The following is a 23,737-nucleotide window of genomic DNA, read 5'->3' as shown; positions in this document are numbered from 1 at the left end:
CACCTGATGTTTTTACCCAAACTTGTTTCATCTTTAATCTTCTCCATCTAAGTTAATGACAACTCTCTTCAAAAACCCTGGAGTCCTTTTTGACTCTCTCTTTGTTTTACCTGCATAGCTCTCTGTCAGTAGTTCAGGTTGACTCTACCATCAACATACATCTAGAATTTCAATCTGATCGCTTCTCACCACCTCCATTGTTACTTGGTCCAAGCTGCTATGATTTCTTCCTTGGATTATTTTATAATAATAGCCTCCTGACTTTCTCTGAGCTTCCTATTACAACCTGAAACTCGGCACTTCAGTCTAGTCTCAATGCAGCAACCACTTCAGTTGTTTCCTTTCTCACAGTAAAAGTTAGTTTTTGCAGTAGCCTATAAGGCTCTAAGATATTGCTCCCTTTGCAACATCTCTCTCTCTCTCTCTCTTTTTTTTTTTTTTTTTTTTAAAGCGATGAGGTTTTGCTTTGTCGAACAGGCTGGAGTACGGTGGCATGATCGTAGCTCACTGTAACCTTGAAGTCCTGGGCTCAAGTAATCCTCCCACCACAGCCTCCTGAGTAGCTGGGGCTATAGGTGTGTAACACCATGCCCAGCTAATTTTTAAAATGTTTTTTGTAGAGATGAGGTGTTGCTATGTTGCCCAGGGTTTTGAATTCCTGGCTTCAAGTGACCTTGTTCTCCTGCCTTGGTCTCTGAAAGTGCTGAGATTGCAGGCATGAGCCACTGCTCCCAGCCCAGCCTCATTTTTGACTCTTTGTTTACTACCCTGTATTCAATGCCTGACACCATGTTTGTCCTTGAAAGGTCTCAGGGCCTATGCATTTGCTGTTCCCTCTTCCTGGAATACTTTTCCCCCCAGATAACTGCTTAGCTTATTTTTTTAATCTTTTTTGGGTCTTTATTGAGGTATCATATCCCTAGTGAGACTTTCCTTGACCATCTCATTTAAAATGTTCCTCTCCTCCCAAGTGCTTTATGTCTCATTAACACTTCCCAAACTAATTTACTGTATATATTACTTTACTTCTTTATGATGTCTTTTTCTTTTAGGACAGAGGCTTCCTGAGTACAGGGTGTTTTGTCTCTTTTGTTTACTACTGTACCACCAGACTTAGAATCATTTCTGCTGCATGGTTGGTACTTAATGCATAATTGATTGAATGAAGAAAAAACAATATCTTTATTAAAACTTGATTTGTCTTTTATGGGCATCTTTGGGGAATGATATTATTTCCAAATGTCTGAAAGTTACTTCTTTTTAATTTTTAAATTGTATTACTTGGTATTTACATATAAAATGCACTTATTTTAGGTGTGTAAGTCAATGGGTTTAGACACATATACACACTCATGTAACTACTTCTCCAGTCAAGATATAGAACATTTCCATTTCCTCAAAAAGCTTTTGTATTCCTTTGCAATCACTCCTCCCTTCCTCATCCTCATCTCCAGGCAACTATTGATCTGATTTTTGTCACTAAGAATTAGTTTTGCCTGCTCTAGAAATTCATATGAATAGACTCATACATTATGTACTTTTTTTTTTTTTTTTTTGGAGACAGAGTCTCACTTTGTTGCCCAGGCTAGAGTGAGTGCCGTGGTGTCAACCTAGCTCACAGCAACCTCAAACTCCTGGGCTTGAGTGATCCTTCTGCCTCAGCCTCCCGAGTAGCTGGGACTACAGGCATGCGCCACCATGCCCGGCTAATTTTTTTTATATATATATATCAGTTGGCCAATTAATTTCTTTCTATTTATAGTAGAGACGGGGTCTCGCTCTTGCTCAGGCTGGTTTTGAACTCCTGACCTTGAGCAATCCGCCCGCCTCGGCCATTATGTACTTTTTTTAACATGGTGTTTTTGAGACTTACTCTGTTATTATGTGTCTTAGTTTTCTTTTTCATTACAGAATAATGGTCCATTGTATAAATGTGCTACAGTTTGCTTATCCCTTTATCTGTTCATAGACATTTGGAGTGTATCCAGTTTTTGCCTATAATGAATAACACTACCATGAGTGTTCAGGTATGGGTCTTTGTGTAAATATATTTTAATTTCTCTGGGTTAGTCACCCAGGAGAATTGTTGTATCATGTGGTAAGTTTATGTTTAACTTCGTAAGAAACTGCCCAGCTGTTTTCTTAAGTGATTGTACCATATTCACTAATAATGTATGAAAATTCTAGTTGTTCCAAATTCTGGCCAGCACTTGATATAATTCCTTTGAATTCAGACATCTTGTTGGGTGTGTAGTGGTATCTCACCTTGGTTTTTATTTGCATTTTCCTGATTACCAGTGATACTGATATTTTTATTTACTTGCTGGCCATTTATATATCTTCTTTGTGAACTATTTGATAAAATCTTCTGCCCATTAAAAAAAAATGTTTCTTGTCATTCAGTTATAAGAATTCTTTACATATCTGGAAAGAAGTCCTTGTCAGACATATTTTCTCTTGATCTGGACATTGCCTTTTTCTTTCAGTGATGATACCTTTTAAAGAGGAGAAGATTTAAATTTTGAATAAGTCCACTTTATTGATATTTTTTTTGGTGGTGTGTGCTTTCTTTTTTTTTAGTTTTTTGTTATGTCTAAGAAATTTTTGATTAACTACAGATTGTTAAGATTTTCTTCTAAAATTTTACAGTTTTATCTTTTATGTTGGGTCTCTGGTTCATTTTGAGTTAATTTTTGTGTATACTATGAGGTAAAGAACAAGATTCATTCTTTTTCATATCCACATGTTCTTTTCCTTTGAGTGACCTTGAAACTTTCATTAAATAGTTAATCGTCTACATGTATTTTTTTCCTAGGTGCATATTATATTATATTATATTGATCTGTATTTCTGTCTTGTCAGCAGACTGATTCATAGTAAGTCTTGAAATCACATGGTATAAGTTCTTTGTTTTTCTTTTGTGACATTGTTTTGGCTATTCTAAGTCTTTTCCATTTCCATATCAGTTCTAGAATTGACTTGTACATGTATACAAAATGCTTGTAGGAATTTTGATTGCCATTGTATTGAATTCTATAGGTCAATTAGGGGTACATTGACATCTAAATGATACTGAATTATTCCAAACCACAAACACGGTATACCTCCATTTATTTAGTTATACTTTAATTTCCCTGAGCAATGTTTTGTAGTCTTCAGTGTGCTGGTCTCTTATGTCTTTTGTTAAATTTATCCTAAGTGAAGAGTATATGTATTATATTTTTAAATGCTATTGAAAATGCTATTTTTTAAAAAATAAATTTTATAATTTGTCATTGTTAGTATATACAGAGGTAATTGTTTTTATATGTTGAACTTGTATCTTGCTCCTCTGCTAACTTTTTCATTTAATGCCATTGTATTGTAAAAAAAAAAAGTTTTTGTGTTTTTTTTGTGAATTCCTCAGGATGTTCTAGGTATATGATCTTGTTAATCACAAATAAAGACAGTTTTACTTCTTCCTTTCTAATCTTATTGTCTGTTAGTCTTCCTTTGTTTACTGCACAGTATAGGAGCTCTAGTGCAATGTTAAATAGAACATTGATCTCAGGGAGGAAACATTCAGACTTTTAATTATTATGTATGATATTAGCTGTAAGTTTTTATAGATGCCCATATGAGGTAAAGCAAATTGCCTTTTATTCTGAGTATGCTGAAAGCATTTATTGTACTGTACCTGAATGTTGAATTTTGTCATTGCTTATTTTACATGTTTGGGGAGAATCATTTGTTTTTTCTTTTAAAATTTATTAATATGGCAAGTTGTATTGATTGAATTGGGAATCTTAAACCAGTCTTTGCATTTCGGTGATTAAACTCCATTTGGTCTTGATATATTATCCTTTTCATATTATGCTGAATTTGATTTCCTATATTTTGTTATTGATCTGTGAATGTATGTTTATGAAAGCTCATTTTTGCAGGGGAGTGTCTTATGTAGTGTTTGTGTTCCCTGAAAATTCATATGTTCAAGCTCTAACTCTCAATGTGATGGTATTTGGATGTGGGGCCTTTGGAAGGTAATTTGCTTTAGATGAGGTCATCAGGGTGGGGTGCCTATGATGGGATTTGTGTCCTTATAAGAAGAAGAGACCCAAGCTCTCTTGTTCCTGATGTGAGAACACAGTGAGAAAGCAGCCATCTGAAAGCCAGGAAGAGGGCCCTCACCAGCTAACTGAATTGATTGGTAGTTTGATCTTCCCAGCCTCCAGAACTGTGAGAAGTAAATTCCTGTTGTTTGAGTCACCCAGTCTATGGTATTTTGTTATGGAAGCAACAGCTCACTAAGACCTGGAGAGTGGGGGCATAAGTCAGATTTTGGTATCAAGGTCATATCATTCCATTAGATGCAGAAAAAAGCATTTGAAAAAATCTGACAATGATAAAACACTCAAACTAGGAATAAAAGATAATTTTCTCAACATGGTAAAGGGTATCCATGTAAAACTCACTGCTAACATCTTAATGGTAAAAGAGTGAGTGCTTCCATTTAGGATCAGGAACAAGGCAAGAATATTACTCTCACAATTCTATTTAATATTGTAGTAGACCTACTAGCCAAGATAATTAGTGAAGAAAAAGAAATAAAGGCATCCAGATTGGAAATAAGAAGTAAAACTATCTCTGTAGATGACATGATCATCTATATGGAAAATCCTAAGGAGTCCACTAAAATCTTACAATACATACGTAAGATCAGCAAGTTCACAAGGTATAACAGCAATCAGTTGTAATTGTATACCCTAGCAATGAATAATTCAAAAATGAAATTAAGAAACCAGTTCCATTTACAATAGCATCAAAAAAATCAAATAAGAAAACTTAACAAAAGCAGTAAAAAACAGTGTGCTCTGAAACCTACAAAAATTGTTGAAAGAAATTAAATAAATGGAAAGACATGCCATGTTCATAGATCAGAGAACATAATATTGTTAACATGACAGTACTACCCCCAGTGATCTACAGATTCAGAGCAATCTCTATCAAAATCTCACTGCCTTTTTCTTTTTCAGAAAATGCAGAGATGATCCTAATGTTTATATGGAAATTCAGGGTACTCAGAATAGTCAAGACAATCTTGAAAAAGAAGAACAAAGTGAAGGAGTCCCTTTCCTGATATCAAAACTTACTGCAAAGCTTACAGTATTCAAAACTGGGTGATATTGATATAATGATAAACATATAGGGCATTGGAATAGAACTGAAGTCCAGAAATAAACTCTGACTTTTATGTTTAACTGATTTTTGAGAAGGGTGTCATGACCATTTAATAGGGAAAGAATAATTTTTTCAATGAATGGTGCTGGGATAATTGTATCCACTAGCAGAATAAAGTTGGACCCCTTTTGTACACCATGTATATCTCTCTGTGTGTGTATGTGTATGGTTTTTCAGAGACAGGGTCTTGCTCTGTCATCTAAGCTAGAGTGCAGTGACATGATCATAGCTCACTGCAACCTTGAATTCTTGGGCTCAAGTGATCCTCTTACCTCAGCCTCCTGAGTAGCTGGGACTACAGATGTGCACCACCACCATGGCTGGCTAATTTTTAATTTTTTTTTCATAGATACAGGGTCTCATTATGTTGCCCAGGCTGGTCATGAACTGGCTTCAAGTGATCCTCTTACCTTGGCCTCCCAAAGTTCTGGGATTACAGGTATGAGTCACTGAGCCCAGCCCATATACTATAATTAAAATTAATACCAAATGGATTATAGACCTAAATGTAAGAGTGAAAACTATAAAATTCTTCAAACATAGAGTAAATGGTCTTGTCTTTGGGTTAGGCAAAGCCTTCATGTAAGACACTGAAAGCACAAATGACAATGATCAATGAGATGGTAGATAAAAACCGCTGTAACACTTAGCACATAGTATGCACTTAATTGTAATAGCATGTGCATGACAGTAATTTTATGTCATTTCTGACATCTGTTATCTCCATGAATTATAAGCTACTATTTATTTTCCAAGTTTTGGAGACTGCTATAGCCTGAATGTTTGTCCCCGCCAAATTCATAGGTTTAAATCCCAGCCCCCAAGGTGATGGTTTTAGGAGACCAGACTTTGGGAGTGTAAAGCCATCATGATTGGGATTAGTGTCCTTATAAAAGAGAACTCAGAGGGCTAGCTCTTCCTTTCTGCCATATGAGGACATGGTAAGAAGGTACCTACTTTGAACCAGGAAGTGGATCTTCACCAAATACCAAATCTGCCAGTGCCTTGATCTTGGACTTCCCAGCCTTCAAAACTGTCAGATAAGTTTCTATTGTTTATAAGCTATTCAATTTATGGTATTTTTTAATAATAGCTCAAACAAACTAAGACAGAATATGATTTAAAGTTCTCTATATTTACAACCATGAAGTTACTGTTTGAAAGAACCCCAGACCCTCATGGATACCATGCCCAGCCTATAAGCTGATTTGATAGGCTGTAAGAATTGCCAAGGGGCGGCCTAGAGATAGACATGCCTCCTCCACTGGTTTTCTTTCTAGTTGCAGTGCAATATTAATGCAGGATTATGTGCTGTCGTGTACATTTAAAACTTTACTTGAAAGGTAATCCACAGTTTAAACATTATACTGGCGTCTAACACCTAAAGAATTACTGTTTGCTCCTCGCATTTGTTCCCACATAATATAGCTAGACATTTGTATGTTCATCTTTGGCATAAACAAGAATACCACCCACTATTTTATATAACAGTGATAGAGCTTTGTGGGAATCCTTGTTAATTAAGTCATTCTTCAAGAAACCTGTGTTCCTTGAGAAGGCAGTAGCTTGATTTAAATGATGCTTCTAAGAAAAAACACATGGTATGCGTTACCCACCATAACCTACCAGCCAATCAGTTATGTGCTTCGAGCTGCAGCAATTGTGAAATATTAAAGTTCTAGAATGTTTGCTGCGCTCACAGTTGATGCCTGACTGACTAGTAGATGCTCGCAACAGGTCGCTTTAGACTGACGTTCTTTCTCTATACATTTCATGTATTATTTGAGGGTTTTAACCTAGATTTTCGGGAGAGCCAAGGCAAAAAGCAGAAAAATCGCACCTGCTTGGAGTTGAAGCAGCCGCTGGGTTCTTCGCCTTCTTGCAAGGAGGGTGAAGCGGCCCCACCTGCTACCGCTTCTGAGAATACGCGGAAAAGTCCCCAGGTACGCAGAGAAGTGCCAGGTATGCCTTGACAGATCCTGTCCACACCGACTTAGCTTTTTGGACTGTGGGGAGCTTGCCAGGAGTGCCCCAGCGCAGGCAACTTATGAGATAAGCCGCCAAGGAATTGACGATGGACCGCTGTTCACCGGGAGCTGGCACTGGCGCACCCCAGCAGACCGTAGCAGCTGATGCATCTCCTGAGCCTAGGTGTCCTGTATGCTTGGATAGATTCCATAATGTATCTTACCCAAATTGCTGCTTACATAAGTTCTGTTTTCGCTGTATACGGGAGTGGTCCAAACAGAAAGCCGAGTGTCCACTATGTAAGCAGCCCTTTGGTTCTGTCTTCCATTCTGTGAGGGCAGACGATAACTTCAAGGAGTATGTCCTAAGGGCTTCCTATGATGGTTCTGCTGTTCGACGACGTCGCTCCCATACAGCTGTGACAAGGGAACGAAATGTGTCTGTACCTAGTGGTACCGCGAACAGAAGAATGACTCCACCGGATACTGGAGTTCTATTTGAAGTGTTAGGCACTTCAACAAGAGGTAGGGATGTCGCAATTCCTGAGTTACTGAGTGAGTTTGTAACAGTGAGGCCAACTACTGCCCATGAAATATCTTTGATGACAGTTCAAGAGCAAGATGCTATTAATTTTAGACGAGCTCTCTATCGTGCTGGTGCTCGAGTTAGAAGTGTCGAAGATGGTGGCCGCTCTAGGGATATTTCAGCTGAGTTTTTCTATAGAAATCCAGCTTCCCTGCGCAGAATAGTCCCCTGGGTAAGGCGGGAACTTATGGTCCTTTTAGGAGCTCGTGAACCTTCAGTAGATATCGTCCAGCTCATCATCATGACCAACGTTACTCGCTATGATTTGGAGAGCCAGGCATTTGTGTCTGATTTAAGACCTTTTTTTCTAGATCTAACTGAGCATTTTGTGCATGAATTTATCAGTTTTGCTCGATCTCCTTTTAACATGGCAGAGTTTGACCAACACGCTAATTATGATTACCCTGCACCTTCCAATGAAGAAAGCAGCCATTCTGACTCTTCGGTCATAACGATATCTCCAGATGAGTCTGAGCCCCAAGAGCCAGATATGGATGTGGCCACTGTTGGTCAGGCACCATGGGATGATGAGACACCGGGACCATCCTACACAAGCTCAGAGCAGGCACATGTTGCTGTGTCTTCCCTTTTAAATGATTCCGGCAGTTCAGACGAAGAACTGGTCACAGGGGGAGCCATGTCTCACGTACAAGGAGTACAAACCAACGAGGACTTAAATAATGATAGTGCCTCTTCTTTAGATGATTGTGTCATTGTTGGGTTTATTAAACCACTAGCTGAGAGGACCCCAGAAATTGTTCAGCTGTCTTGCGATTCTGAGGAGATAAGCACTCGGGAAGAAAGGGAGACAGTGGAGACACAAGAACAAGACCAGCCTTTCAGTTCTGCTGATAGTGATCTTAGTAGGTGTTCTTCTCTGCTCTCTCTCCTTGGAAACAATGAGCGAATAAATGAAGATCATCCTGATTCATCAAAGGAGGAAGAGGAACCATCTACATCGTCCTCGTTTAGAGACTTGAGCTCATCTTTGAGAGGAGACGGAGTATATTCTCCATACAGCCATAGATATGGGAAAAGGGGAAGATCAAGAAGTTCCGATTCAAGTTCCCAGAATAGAAGTGAATATGATAACAATTCTAGAAAGCATCCTGGGAAGAAAAGAATGAAAAGCAAAAGGTCCAGAAGTAGGGAAAGTAGACCTAGAGGGAGAAGAGACAAAAAGAGATCCAGAACTAGAGATAGCAGTTGGTCAAGCTCCAGCCAATCTCTAAGTAGTGAAAATGCAAGCAGATCACAATCTCATAGTAGTGATCACAGTAAAAGAAGATCACGGAGCAGAAGTGGAGATCGTTATCATTTAAGAAATGATTATGGAAGCAGATCTATGTGGGACAGGGATGACTATGAATCATTTTACGGGAGGAGGCCTCTGTCCAGAGCTCATTATTGCAGCCAGTCTTCAAATCCAGAATTTGGAATTCAGTCCTTCCCTTTAAGAAACAATGCCAGGGAGAAAACCAGTGAAAGACAATATAACTATGATGAAAGGCACAGATCAAGGAGCCTGTCTGGTAACAGGTCAACAACTTCATCTACAGGGCTTGAGCAGGGGAGAAATGAAAAACCTGGAGGGAAACGAAAATACAAAGCACGGCATTTGGAGGATACTAATGAAGTGGCTCAAGCATCTCGTCAGTGTCCTTCTGCAGTAAAGGAGACTGATTACAAAAAATCTTCCTCAGAATTGGATGAAAACGACAAAAATGAGAGTGACAGCTTTTCAGACAGCCTATCATCAGACACAGAGACAAAACACAAGAGGAGAAAAAGGGCCCGGAGCCCGAGTGTAGAGGTAGTTTGCAAAGGAATAGCTACTGATACAACCATACATCACGAAAGGAAAAAGAAGAAACACCATGGAGACAGTACTTCGCAGTCCCCAGTTGTAATTACCATCAACAGTGATAGTGATAAGGATTCTGAAGTAAAAGCAGATGCAGATTGGGACAATAATGGGCCTCAAGACCCTCTAGAAGATGAGTTTTAGGCTCCTTCCTCAGAACCATTGGAACTATAGATGGAGTTACAAGAGAAGAAGAATTTGGGGTCCTGGACAAGGAGCGTGATATTACTGTACTTACAATTTTGCATAATGCCAGCAAAATTGTACATAATATTCCACTCCCAGCAAGTTCAGTTGAACAAATTCTTGATATAAGAAAAGAGAACACATCTTCCTCCGATTTGGAGACCAGCCCATCTATTAGAACTCAGTCATCAAGGAAATTGCCATCTCCACAGACATGATTAATGTCAGAGTCTCTTAGCAGAGACTGATATTCCTTAAAACTGCCAAAGCAACTCATTGAGAATTCTGGCGATATGAAAAGGAAAAAAAGGAACATGTCATCTACTACAGTTTATTTAAAGATGATGTTAGTGAAAACTCTTTTCCCCGTTATAATATTTTAAGTGATTTTTTTTGTGTGTTAATTTGTTAAATTATTTGTTCAAAAAAGTATTTATGTCCCACCCTCAGAGATAGGCACTTTTAAATGAAGAAAATGATATTGCTAGCAGTTCATTTAAAACTTAGGATCTTTTTTAAATAAAAATAAATTTTAGAAGTTATTTCATATTGAATTTTGTTTTTTGAGAATTGTTCTGGAAAAAAGCTAGGAGAATCCCTTTGGACAGTCTTTATTTTTCTTCTGTCTTAAAAATTTGTGTAAATCAAAACCATTTCTTCAGGTTAAACTGAGGCATTTTAATCTGCACAGTTTATCTTCTGCCAAAAGAAAAATGTACTATTTCCTTTATATGCTTGTTAATCTGGACTGCCGGTAAAACAAACATGTATTCAACAAAAGAAAAAAATAGAATAGTAACACTTTAAAACAAGAATCAGAAAAACAAAACAAAAACAAAAACAAGAATTGCCAGGGGAAACTATTTTCTGTCTCAGGAATACATTAGAACATGCTAAGGCTTTCCACCAGGAAAATTAAGAGAAATGTCAAACCTAACTTAACAGGGAAAAGAGTTATTAGGTCATCATGGCTGTTCTGCCCTGCTGCTTTCAGTGTAGTCAATCCACTCATGGAACACTAACAATTCACCTAGGACTAGCTCCTACAGTTAGCCCGTGGTCCTCTGTTGTAATATCCATGACTCTTCCTTCACCTCCATCTCCTTCTCCACACCATGCCCCTAACTTGTTTTTGTAACTTGTGTAATTCCTCTTTTCCAACACCTCTAATGATTTTCAGTATGTCATGTTGCCTTGTATCCAGCAAACTCACAGCTCTGGGTATAAGAAGGTTCTTCCTATCCTCAGCTCTGCCACATGCCAGTCTAAGCCCCAGTCCCACTTGCCATCAGCATCCCCTTTGAGTTCTTAGAACTGAATACTAGCAGGACAGTGATTACAATTTTATTTGTGCCCTTCCCCAAAAGAGGAGTGCCATCTTATTTTATTCGTATAACAATAATAATAACAGCAGCGAATACTTCTTTAGCACTTAACTACGTTTCAGGAACTGCTTTCAGTGCTTTACATATATGAACTCATTTAATGTATATAAGCACTTTATGAAGATGGAAAAGATGAGGTCCAGAGGGGTTAAGTAACTTGTCTAAGGTCACGTACATAGTAAATGATGGTTCTGAAATTAGAACCTGAACAGTCTGCTCCAGCATTTGTGCTCCTAACCACTATACTTTGCCATACACAGCCTCGTAGAAATAAGGTAGCTGTATAGGAAAATATATCACTTCATAAACTAAAGTCTTTGGTCTTATATACCAGGAAACGTAGATAATGGGACTCAATTGATTCATTCAGTATTGGAATTGATGACTAGAATGGGTGCGTAAAACTGAACAATCACACTTCATAGTCGGGAAACTGAAAAACAGAAGCCAGACCTTTATGAAGCTGATGAATAATCATAACGCCAATATTAGTAAACACTTAGGCAATTTGAGACAAATTCAAATTGCATGAAAGTTCTTTGTCGTGGTGCACAGGGAATGTGGTAGCATGTAATTCCAAGCATGACAGACATCTGTGGGTGTAACTGTTAAATCATTGGAACCAATTTGAGATAAAGGCAGTGAGTAAATCCACATTGTACGGTGAGGCATGGGCACCAGCTATGATGGGGTTCAAAAGCAACGCGTCAATAAGGCCTTGCTATTTCCCTAGATCGTGTGCCCATGCTGGTGTCTAATGTTTGCTGGGCAGCAAATTCTGCCTTAGTGATTTGTGAAGATTCTCATCAATCAGAAACATTATAAAAACCTGGGTAATACCAGGAAGGAAGACAGGCAAGCCCTAGGTAAAGCAATACTTTTCCAAATGGAATTATATTACAAACTGTTAATACTATAAATTGAACAATCACCACACCAGTGCTTTACTTCAGTGTATTTAATCCCACAACAAACATACAAGGGAGATTTGCTTATCCCTGTTCCAAGTGAGGAAATGCAGGCTCTTAAGTGACTGACTCAGCCAAGACTTCACAGCTAGTAGTATTAAAGTTGGATTCAAATCCAGTTTTTCATGACCTCAAAGCTTATGCTCTTAACCACAAAGCTATTGAGAAATAAATAATAGTTGATATAAAGTACAATTCTTTTGCCTTATATGCCTAGAATGCTGAATGTGGACTGGCAGGACATCGTGAAACCTGTGGGGGCCATAGAAATTGACCAGGTCTTCTTGCAGGCTCTTCCTTTATAAACCCCACCTGGTGTATTCACAGAAACATTTGAAAGAGGCTCATAAGGGTGTATGGTGGGGAAAACAGCTGTGCCAGAGGGACCTAACCCTAACCTGTCTCCACTAAGGAACACAAGCCTTGATCAAAAATCATAAGGTAAAATCTGCATGACATTGGGTTAGGCAAAGAGTTTTTGTAAATAGCAAAAATGTGACCCACAAAAAAAAAATGGTAAATTTGAACTTTCTTAAAATTAAAAACGTTTTCTACATGAAAGATCCTATCAAAAGAATGAAGTGACAAGCCACAGGCTAGGAATATATATATATATATATATATATATATATATATATATATATATATATATACACTTACTACATTTCTGAGAAAAAACTTACATCCAGAATATACAAAAACTCTCAAAACACAATAACAACATGAACAATCTAATAAAATGGGCAGAATATCTAAACACTTCACTAAAGCTGATTACTAAATGACAATTAAACATAGAAAAAGATGCATTATTAATAGTTAAGGAAGTGCAAATTAATACCACAAGGTGATACCACTACACACCTACTAGAATGCCATAAAAACAAAAATGAAAACAAAAAACCTGGCAATATCAAGCACTGACTAAAAGGTGGAGTAACTGGAACTTTCGTAAGTTGCTGGTGGGAATTCCAAATGCTACAGCCACTTTAGAAATAGAAGTATGAGTCATCAGGATTCCCCGTTGTCTCCTCTATGCCGCCTTCCCGACCGCCAGTTCAGCCGTAGTTCTTGCTCTTACTGACCCGCCTTGTGCAGTCTTATTCGCCCGTATCAAAACGTCCCAAAACAATAGATGTTGGTGTGGATGCAGAGAGATAGGAACACTCCTACACTGCTGGTGGGACTGCAAACTAGTTCAACCTCTGTGGAAAGCAATATGGAGATACCGTAAAGGGATACAAGTGGATCTACCATTTGATCCAGCCATCCCACTACTGGGCATCTACCCAAAAGATCCAATGACACTCTACAAAAAAGACACTTGCACTCGAATGTTTATAGCAGCACGATTCACAATTGCAAAGCTGTGGAAACAACCCAAGTGCCCATCAATTCATGAGTGGATTAATAAAATATGGTGTATTTATATACCATGGAGTACTATTCAACTCTAAGAAATAATGGTGACATAGCACATCTTATATATTCCTGGATAGAGCTGGAACCCATACTACTAAGCGAGGTATCCCAAGAATGGAAAAACAAACACCACATATACTTACCAGCAAACTGGTATTAACTGAGCAGCACCTAAGTGGACACATAGGAACTACATTAATTGGGTGTTGGGCGGGTGGGAGGGGGAAGAGGGTAGGTATATACATACATAATGAGTGAGATGTGCACCATCTGGGGGATGGTCACGCTTGAAGCTCAGACTTGTGGGGGGAGAGGGGGCAAGGGCATTATTTGAAACCTTAAAATCTGTACCCCCATAATATGCTGAAATAAAAAAAAGAAATAGAAGTATGGCAGTTTCTCATGTAATTAAGTATGTACCTATCCCTCACACAAAAAAAGCCGTGCACAGATACAGGAACTTTATTCATGCACACCAAAAATTGGAGGGAAAACACAGATATCCTCCAACTACTGAATAACAGACTGGAATATCCATGCAATGGAATATTATACAACAATAAAAAACAAGCTATTAACTCATGAATCATAAATACATTTTACTAAGTGAAATAAGTCAGACTGAGAAGGCCACATAATGCATGACTTCATTTATATGACACCCCAGAAAAGGTGACAGTATAGGGACAAAAAATGGATCAGTGGTTGCTGGCTTTGGGGATTTGATAGAGGGGTTGTCCACACAAGGGAATTTGGGAACAAGTGTGGTGGTAGATGCATGATGTTATTAACATTTATCAAAACCTATAGAACTATAAACTATAAGGATGAAACATTCTGCTTTTTATTTTTGAGTAAATTTTACTATGTATATTTGAGGTTTACAACACACTATTATACATGTAGATAATGAAATGGTTACCGCGGTGAAGGAAATTAACATATCTATTATCTCACATAGTTACTTTTTTGTGTATAATAGAAGTTAAAAATCTACTTTTTAAGCAAAAATCCTAAATACAATTTTTATAAACCATAGTCCTCATGTTGCACATGAGATCTGTAGACTTGTTCATCGTACATATTTGCTACCTCACATCTTTTTACCTACATCTTACCATTTCCTCTGGCCTCCCATGCTGTTGGCAGCCACTGTTTTATTCTCTATCTCTGTATATTTGACCTTTACCAAAAAGAAAAAAATAAATGATTCCACATATAAGTGAGATCATGAAATATTATTCTTTCTGTGTCTGGCTTATTTCACTTTTTTATCTGTAGTCTTTGTATATAAAGTTATAAATAACGTTTGTAATTACCTCTAGAAATTCTACTTTTTCAAATAAATGAAAATTATACTTAACACATGCTCCAGTGTCTTGGTCAGCATTCCTGTACTTACCTCTGTTTCTTTGACAATACCGTTTCCTTTGCTGAAAGCCCATCTTCACCCTCCCTATCAAAACCCTAACTATTCTTCACAGTCTCTCATTTCTTTATTGTGGTGCTTTTCCTATTAGCATGTTACAGTTCTTTGAATATTTGTCAAGTCCTCCCTCTACTACATTGTAAACCCATGGAATGCTGACCTCATCTTCTCATCTTTGATTCTGCCATTGTGTCTGAGTAGCCTAGGACTTGGCACATAGTTGATGTTTTGTAAATATTTATTGAATACTGACTGAGCCAGTCTTTAAAATAGAAAGCTACAAATAAATCTACCAGGTTCACCCTGATCTCTAGTGTGGCACGTTGAGGGAATAAGATTATGTGTAAGAGTGTATTGCCCGCTGTAGGCATCATGCTCCTCTAAGAGACGTTTTTCTGCATGGCTGTAATTCTATAGTTGGGAACAGATAGAAATAAGGAATCCATTCATTTGTTCTATGTAATATTCACTCAGTAAAGATAGGGGGATTGCTGTGGGCCCTCTGAGTTGGTACCCCACTCATTCTCTGATGTAATCCATATCTTTCCATTTGCTTTTAACTTTTATGAGAGTCCTCTAGTTTAACCTCTTTTGGTCAACAGATTTTTTTTGTTTGTTTGTTTTGTTATTGATAACAGGTACCATTTGTGGTGGCATGGGGTGAAAAGAAAGCCCTCAATGGGTTGTATACAAATGGTAGACAGATATTTTCAGTATGCCCTAACTGTGGAGATGGGTGCCACTGTAGGCAGAGGAGGAGCACTGGGCGTGTGGTTGCCATTTTAGATTCTCAGAGGCTTGTATCTGGGTGTTTAAATCAGGGAAGACCAAATGTGATTTGCTTAGCACAACTTTCATTGACTGTGTATTTTCAGATAGTCCTTCAGATAACGAAAGTCATCATTACTTAATTTTATACACTCTTTCACTTATTTGTACCTACTGTCATTTGCTCAGGTCATCCCTTCAAAAAATATTTCTTGAGGACCCATGATGTACCTGTGCTGGCACTGAAAAGATAATAAAAGACATGCTTCCTGGAGGGGAGGTAATGGCCCTCACAGGTCTTTATTAGTGATGTGAGGCCACAGTTTAAGGAACCTGGCATTTAATACTTATGTTTGGTCCAAAAGGCATTTGAGCATTGGTAAGTGGATGTTCTTTTAAAAGCAGCCTCCTAGGAGTACATTTATGTCTGATCCTGTGTTTGATATTATAAGATAGATATGTTTCTATGTTTCTATATGTTTCCATGAAGTTGTGATACTGGCGTCTTTGGAACTACAACTTAGGAAATAATTATCAGCATGGAAATTTATAGTTTGTTAATTTTCTTAAAGATACATTTTTTTGTTATATTGCATAGCTGTGATATTTTGTGTAATGGTAATTGAAATATTAAAAAATGGCTTATTGGATGGATTTTATAGTCTTAATCAGTTATTTTTTTAATAAAGATTAAAACATTGGCATCACAATTGGCTAAAAAATCCAATTTTATTTCTTTTTTTTTTTCCAGTGTACTAGCCTTTCATAAACAGATGGTCAGATTTAATGCTATATAAATGAAAGTGCTTCAGAGTAAAAATTTACAGATATTCAGGGAAGGAATGGAGTTAGTGCCTAAAAATTTTTTGGGACTTTGATTCAGAGAGTTGCATTAATCATCCTCCTTAGCTGATGGCATACTATCCTCAGTGGTTTGGACAAGATCCTTTTCTTGTTTTGTGGTATTATTTTTTTCCTTTAAGCCCAGTCCCCACTCCCATTTTCCACCCTTACCTAAACCTCTTTCAGCAGACCTTGACTCACATGTGTTTGGTATATTCCCTTGGATTGGCACGTATCTTTGAAAAATATAGTTCATGTGTGGTAATTATCTTAGATTCAAACCTTGAGCTTTGTTTTTTTCACTTGACACTGTTTTTGGTTTAGGCCAAGTGGTGGTATGTATCTCTAGCTAATTACTTCTAAACATAGTTTGGTTTACATCTAAGTTATTCAGGTAATGGATGTGTGGGTTGCCTCCAGTACCACTTAGAAACAATGCTGTGATAAACATCCTCACACTATTTCAATATGGCCTTATGTGGAAGTTCTTTGTGGGTGTGTATCTAGGAATGGGATTGTGGGATCATAGGATAGTACTGGCATTAATGTATTTCCTTACTCATTCGTTTATATTTTTGATACAATTTTGTATCCTTTGACTATTTAATTATAGGCAGTTTTTTAAAAAATATTTTTTATTGTGGTTAAATATACATAACTTAAAATTTACTGTTTTAGCTATTTTAAAGTATACTGTTCATCAGTGGCATTAAATACATTCCCATTGTTGTGCAACTATCACAACCATCCATGTCCAGAACTTTTTCATCTTCCTCAACTGCAACTGAAACCATTAAGCAACACTGCTTATTCCCACCTACCCCTAGTCCCTGGCAACTAGTATTCTTCCTGTTTTTATGACTTTGACTACCCTAAGTACCTCATATAAGTGAAATTATACAGTATTTATCCTATTGTGACTGGTTTATTTTACTTAGTATGATGTCTTCAGGGTTCACCCATGTTGAAGCATATGTCAGAATTTCCTTCCTTTTTAAGTTTGAATAAATGATCCATTGTATATCTACACCATGTTATTTATACATTCATCCATCCATGGACACTTCTGTGTTTTAGCTGTTGTGCGCAATGCTGCTATGAATGTGGCTATAGGTGTACAAATAATCTATTCAAGTCCCTGCTTTCAATTATTTTGAGATATATATCCAGAAGTAGAATTGCTGAATCATATGGTAATTCTGTTTTTATTTTTTGAGGAACTGGTAGGCTGTTTCTCATAGTAGCTTTACCATTTTGCATTCCCACCAGCAGTGCACAAGAGTTCCAGTTTCTCCATATTCTTGCTAATGCTTGTTTCTAAATTTAAAAAAAATATATTTTATTTATTTTTTAGAGACAGGGTCTTGCTCTGTCATCCAGCCTGGAGTGTGGTGGCATGATCATAGCTCATTGCAGCTTTGAACTTCTGGGCGCAAGTGATTCTCCCACCTCAGCCTCCCAAGTATCTAGGACTACAGGCATGTGCCACCATGCCTAACTATTTTTTTTGTAGTTGGGGTCTTAGTATGTTGCTTTGGCTGGTCTCAAACTCCTGTCCTCGTGTTCCTCCTTGTTTGCCCTCCCAAAGTGCTAAGATTATAGGCATGAGCCATTGCTCCTGGGCAAATTTTAAAATTTTTTAAAAAGATAACTCTATAATAATCACAATAGGTAACATTAAGTAAGAGCTTACTGTATGCCCAAATACTGTTGTATAAGCTTTGTATGTAAGAAGCCATTAGTCCTTACAACATCTATTATCTATTCCAAGATATAGATAGATACTACACCATTAATAGAGTTCCTGGGATAACAGAATGATAAATGGGAACTTTAAATTGATGTACCAATATTCAATACATACTTCTATATCCAAAGGAAGTGCTAGACCATATGCAGAATTATGGAAAGCTTGTTTTGTGAGCTTTAAATACCTTCACTTACATAGAAGATGTAAAAAAGGGGGAAAGATTTTGTCAGGAGAATTTGTCTGCAATGTCATTGGGGTGCTGTGTGTTTTGCCTTCATCTCCCGCAAGTTAGGGGCATCTGAATCTTTTGTAAAGTCTAGTGGGAGGAATTTCAACTAACATATATGGGTCCTACAGTTGTTATCACAAGAGACTGGTGCTTGACTCATGCCTGGAAAGCTAAATCTTCTATAGCAGTAGCATTGAGAAGTAATTGCAGTCCTCTCTGTCAACAAATATATTAACCTGGTGTCATTTGAAAAGGGATCCTGCCAAAGGAAATCTTCTGCCACAGCAAGAGGATCCCAGCAGTAAAGGGCTGTGGGGTGTACAGCTAGGGGTCAGAGGCTAAGGAGACATTAGGAGAGAGCTGTTAGCTGAGGGAGAGCAGTGTCTCTGGCAGGATATTTGCAATTGGAGGATCACATCCTTGGGACAATGCATATAAGCTGCCCAAGAAAGGAAAAACATCTTCCCCCCACTTCTTAAAACTTTTAATAGATTTAAGGGATTCAAGTTAAATTCTATCACATGTATATATTGTATAGTGGTAGAATCTGGAATTGGGGCTTTTGGAGTACCCATTACTCAAAGAATCATCTTTAAACACTTACCATGTCCATATGTCCCTAGATTATTTTGCTATAAGTAGCAGTCAAATAAGAAATTCCCTATATGCCTGACCTTCCTCCCTTCCCTTCCCTTGATCCCGTTAGGCCCAGAAAACTCAGGAAGATGTCAGCAGAGTAACTTCTTGGCAAGAAGAAGAGGATCCTGCTCCTTGCTTCACCGAGAGTGGCCACCTCTGGGCAGGCCCCAGCTGAGTGAAGAACACAGATTTAATGTTAAATGTACTTTGGAGTTTTGATTATTATTTGGGTCTAGTCTTTTTATTTTGAAAAATTTCAAACATACAGATGTTGAAATAGTAATTTATAATAAGCACCTTATAGTGTTTACCAGTTGTTAAGATTCAGCCACAAGTATATATTGGATATATACATTTTTGGGCAGTGAGTGGGGCTGAATCATTTGAAAAATATGTTTTACCCCTAGATACTTCATCTTGTTTATCCTAAGAATTAAAATGCTCTCCTATGTCATCCTAATACCATATCACATCCAGATCTTTACCACTGGTACAATAATGTGTAATATATAGTACACATTCAGTTTTTCCCAATTATCTATTTCAAACCAGTCATTTAAAATGAGTGAACTGAGACTTAACCATTTAAAGTGGCCATATGATTTTCTGTTACTATGAGGGACAGGAAAAGTCAATGAGGATTACTTGAGTTTTTACTCTGGGGTAGGGGTTGGTTTATCACTACATAGGTTTAATAGACCAGTTAGAGACAAAAATAAAGTTTTTGCATGAAACCCATCATTTCTGCACAGTCAACATGTTGGGCACAGTTTTAAAAGAATGTCTCAAATGTCTCAATTCAATATACTTTGGTGTTTTTCAAGAATAGATTTCCTATAGATAAAATAGATAGTGATAATAGTTGTTGAAGCTGGATGATGGTGGTTCATTAAACTCTCCTCCTGACTGTTGTGTTTATTTGAAAATTTTCATAATAAAGAGTTAAATGATTCTTAGAGTCTTGTGTTTTCTAATTTGTAGATTTGGAATGCTAATAAATCACTTAATACATGATTCCTTAATATCAGAGGAAACCAGTTTACAAAACTAAAGCACAGTAATAATAATAGTTCCAGTTTTGTAGTATTTGACATATGTAAGGCACCAGGCTAAGCCTTTTCCACATTCAAACCTCTCCAAGATAAATTTTATTTATTTCATTAAAAAACAATCATTCTTTGGAGCTCATTATTCATTCTGACGGCTTCCCTTCATCTTTTCTTTAGTTTGTAATTTGTCTCTGAAGTGGAGGAAAGACTGAGCTCCAAGGTTGGCACAAATAATGGTGAGGGTGACCTGGGTGAAAATGTAGGTCTGGGTGAAAGTTCATCTTGGGTCCCAAATTAAAGCTAAAGGTTAAAAGAAGTAGGCTCGAACCTAAGGGATTTCAACATGGTGCAATGCTGGAGTGTGGCTCAAATTCAAATTTATCAGGTAATACGGAGTTCTGAATAATCTGGGAATGGGTAATTTTTCCAAAATTAAAACAAGAATAAACTAGTCATGAGTCATAGTGTTGTTCAGCTTTATTAGAATTTATTTATTTGGAATTTGAAATATTTTGTATATTAGCTATAATGATAGTTTTGGTATGTGTAGAATTTTTTTTTTGCTTTTACTAATTTAATAGGATATTTTTTTCACTCATAATCTTCATTCTAAAAGTAGGATCTTGTAACTTTGTCCTAAAAAATACTTTTGATGGAAGTCAATAAAATATCACTCTAAATGTCCCTGTACACATTATATACATTAGTGGTTTCTGAGTGTGAAAATTTTTGCCTTCCTTTTGGTTTAGTTTATTTTATAAAGGTTTTATAAATTGAATAATCATTAAAAAGAATTACACTGATAAATGAGATGATTTTAGTTGGCCTTTGTAAGAGAGACTGTTTACTCATCAATCTTAGCGTTTCTTAGCAACACAAATTATTCCTATCTTGGGCATTTTCATATCTTTCTTCAAACACACATTTGGAAATATTTTATATGACCTGATGGTTGTCCATCTGTCCTGAATCTCTGACTACTTCTTCATTACCTAAACGTCCTCATTAAACTTCACATTTATACAATATATTCTTTCAGCTTAATAACCACAGTTTGACTTCAGAATCATTTGGCTTGTCAGAATCTTAAAAGAGTTCTGGGAAATAAATTTCTTTTGTGTATTGTGAAGCTAAAAGTTATTGAAAATGTGTTGTACTTTCATAGTGAAGCAAGTATAAAAATATTGCCTTGGGAGCTAGCTAACTACTTTCTTATTGTCCTTAACCTCTAGGGAGATAGTTTAATCACTTCTGATAAAGAAATAGCTTAGCTATGTTTTGGCAAGTTGACTTGTATTTCATTTAAATCATAATTTAGGAAAATGCTAAGTTCATAGGGAATGTCATATTCATCCATCCATTCAACAGATATTTATTGAGCACTTACAACATGTCGGGCCCTGTGACAGGCACAGGGGATATACTGCTGAGTGAAAATACGGGGTCTCTGCTCTCCAGAAAAAGAATGTGGTTTAGTGAGAGCATGTATTATAATAAAAGAACCCAATCTGGTCAGGCAGGAATACCTTCCCGGAGGAAGTGAGCCTTAGCTTCTATCTGAAGAGCATTCCAGTGGGAGTAGCATGTGCAAAGGCCATGTGGCAGGAAGCAGCAGGGCACATTGAAGGAGCCTGGAGTGCCCAGAGTGAATGACTGCAGGGCGAGGATTTCAGGGAGATTGGTTTTGAGTAAAAACTTCATTCTTTGTAGATGCTTTATAAAAAATATGAAATCAGTAACTATCTTTGTCTTGATTTCTGTGTAGATAATAAACTTTCTTCGTAGATACTCAAAAGATCTGAAGATTCCTTGGCGTTTGTTTTTTTCCATTTGGTGCTTTAATCTCCTACCTAGTAATGAATTCTGTCCAACTGCCTGAATATAACTAGCCACAGTGGCAGGGCCCTCCCATTCTTCCTTGGAACCAGCTTTATTTTCAGACACTTTTAATAGAGAGTTATTTCTTATGTGAAGCCAAAATTTTGGTTTCTACTCATTAATACTAGGTTTGTGAGGCAAAACAAGTCAAAGTTGTTTTTAGAGTCTTATCAAAGATTACTGATGTATATACCTATACGTCTTTCTTTTCTACAAAGACTTTTTCCCACCAGTATTTAAAGAATTTCACATTTATACAAAAGGAGGTACAGTATTATAGTAGAATGTAACAAACTCCCTCCCCTATTTTGCATGTTCCCATTGCCCAGCTTCAACAATTATCACTCCATGGCCTTATTTGATTGATTAATACTTAACGAATACTTTCTTTGCCATAGGAGGGCCTGGTACTAGTTGCTGGAACTGTAGAAAAGGATCTGACGCAGTTTCTGGCCTTAAGTTGGAGCTCTTATTTCAGTGGGAAAGAAAATAAGAAAATCAACTAACATAATACAGCATAATGCATATAGTTATCTACTTTGCAAGAGAATTATAAAGAAAAAGTACAGGATGAACATTTTACCTTACTAAGTGATGAAAGTGGGAGGAATTAGTATAATATATGAAGTTAGGCTCTAGAAACACTTCCAGAGTCTTGGAGAAAGTAAGCAAGGCAAGCCAAAGTTCATCAGATACTAGGAAACCTTCTAAAATGAAAGTTCTCCATCAGAATGTAAAATCTTATATATATATCTGCATGTACTTATAAGTAGGTATTTCTGTGGAGAGAGCCCTTAGTTCATCAGACCCTCAAAGAGCTTCATGACACAAAATAGGGCCATTGCATAGTCCATAATAAGAGATGAAGTAATGGGACTTGGACTTGGTAGTAAAGTCTTTCTTAATTGTCAGCTCAAACACTCTTAAGGGTTAAAAAGCCAAAAGAGACAGATAGTCAACTTGACTGCAAGTAATCTTTATTACTGCACATAGATAGAAAAGAAAATATTTTTTCTCTTCTTACAGCTTAAATCTAATGTTTATGTATGCATTAATTATGTATTTTAAAATATGAAATAATTGGTTTAATTATTATGCTAAGAGAGGTCAGGGATTCAATACCTGGAGAGGTGATATTACACCCAAAGTAATCACACTGCCTTTCTCTGCAGACAGCATAAGGGCCTTAGTTAGTCCAGTTCGAAATGCATGCTGTGTGGACACAGGGAAGACTTAAAATTTGAGTGTTCAGAGTTATGTTCAAATCTATCCTTACTTTTAGAGCCTTACCAAGGATGGGTTGTTAGTGTGAACTTGTTACTTACTGAGATTTGCCTTGCTTGAATTTTGAGACCCGTGTAATATCTGTCAGTACAACAACATGAGGGCATAAGCATATATATGGGCACATTCTAATGCAATAGTGCAATTTTCTCTTACTCAGAGCTTTTCCAATCAAGGAAACAGGTACTATTTACAGTGGTTATTAGACTAATGGGAAGCAGGTGCTTCCCACTCTCTCTAATCTTTGTAGCCATTCTTTTACTTTGTATTTGC

The 23,737-nt window shown here is 37.1% G+C and overlaps 1 protein-coding gene and 1 pseudogene across 1 annotated transcript in view; both read left to right on the top strand.

Moving 5' to 3' along the window:
- Positions 1–23,737, top strand: part of QTMAN (queuosine-tRNA mannosyltransferase) — a 361,975-nt gene that overhangs the window by 19,161 nt on the left and 319,077 nt on the right.
- On the top strand, positions 1,572–10,068 carry LOC105860209 (E3 ubiquitin-protein ligase Topors pseudogene; annotated as a pseudogene).

Source organism: Microcebus murinus, chromosome 8, assembly GCF_040939455.1.
Source record: "Microcebus murinus isolate Inina chromosome 8, M.murinus_Inina_mat1.0, whole genome shotgun sequence".
Taxonomy (NCBI): Eukaryota; Metazoa; Chordata; class Mammalia; order Primates; family Cheirogaleidae; genus Microcebus; species Microcebus murinus.
The sequence above is the reverse complement of the archived record's forward strand: the minus strand, read 5'-3'. Positions and strand labels throughout refer to the sequence as shown.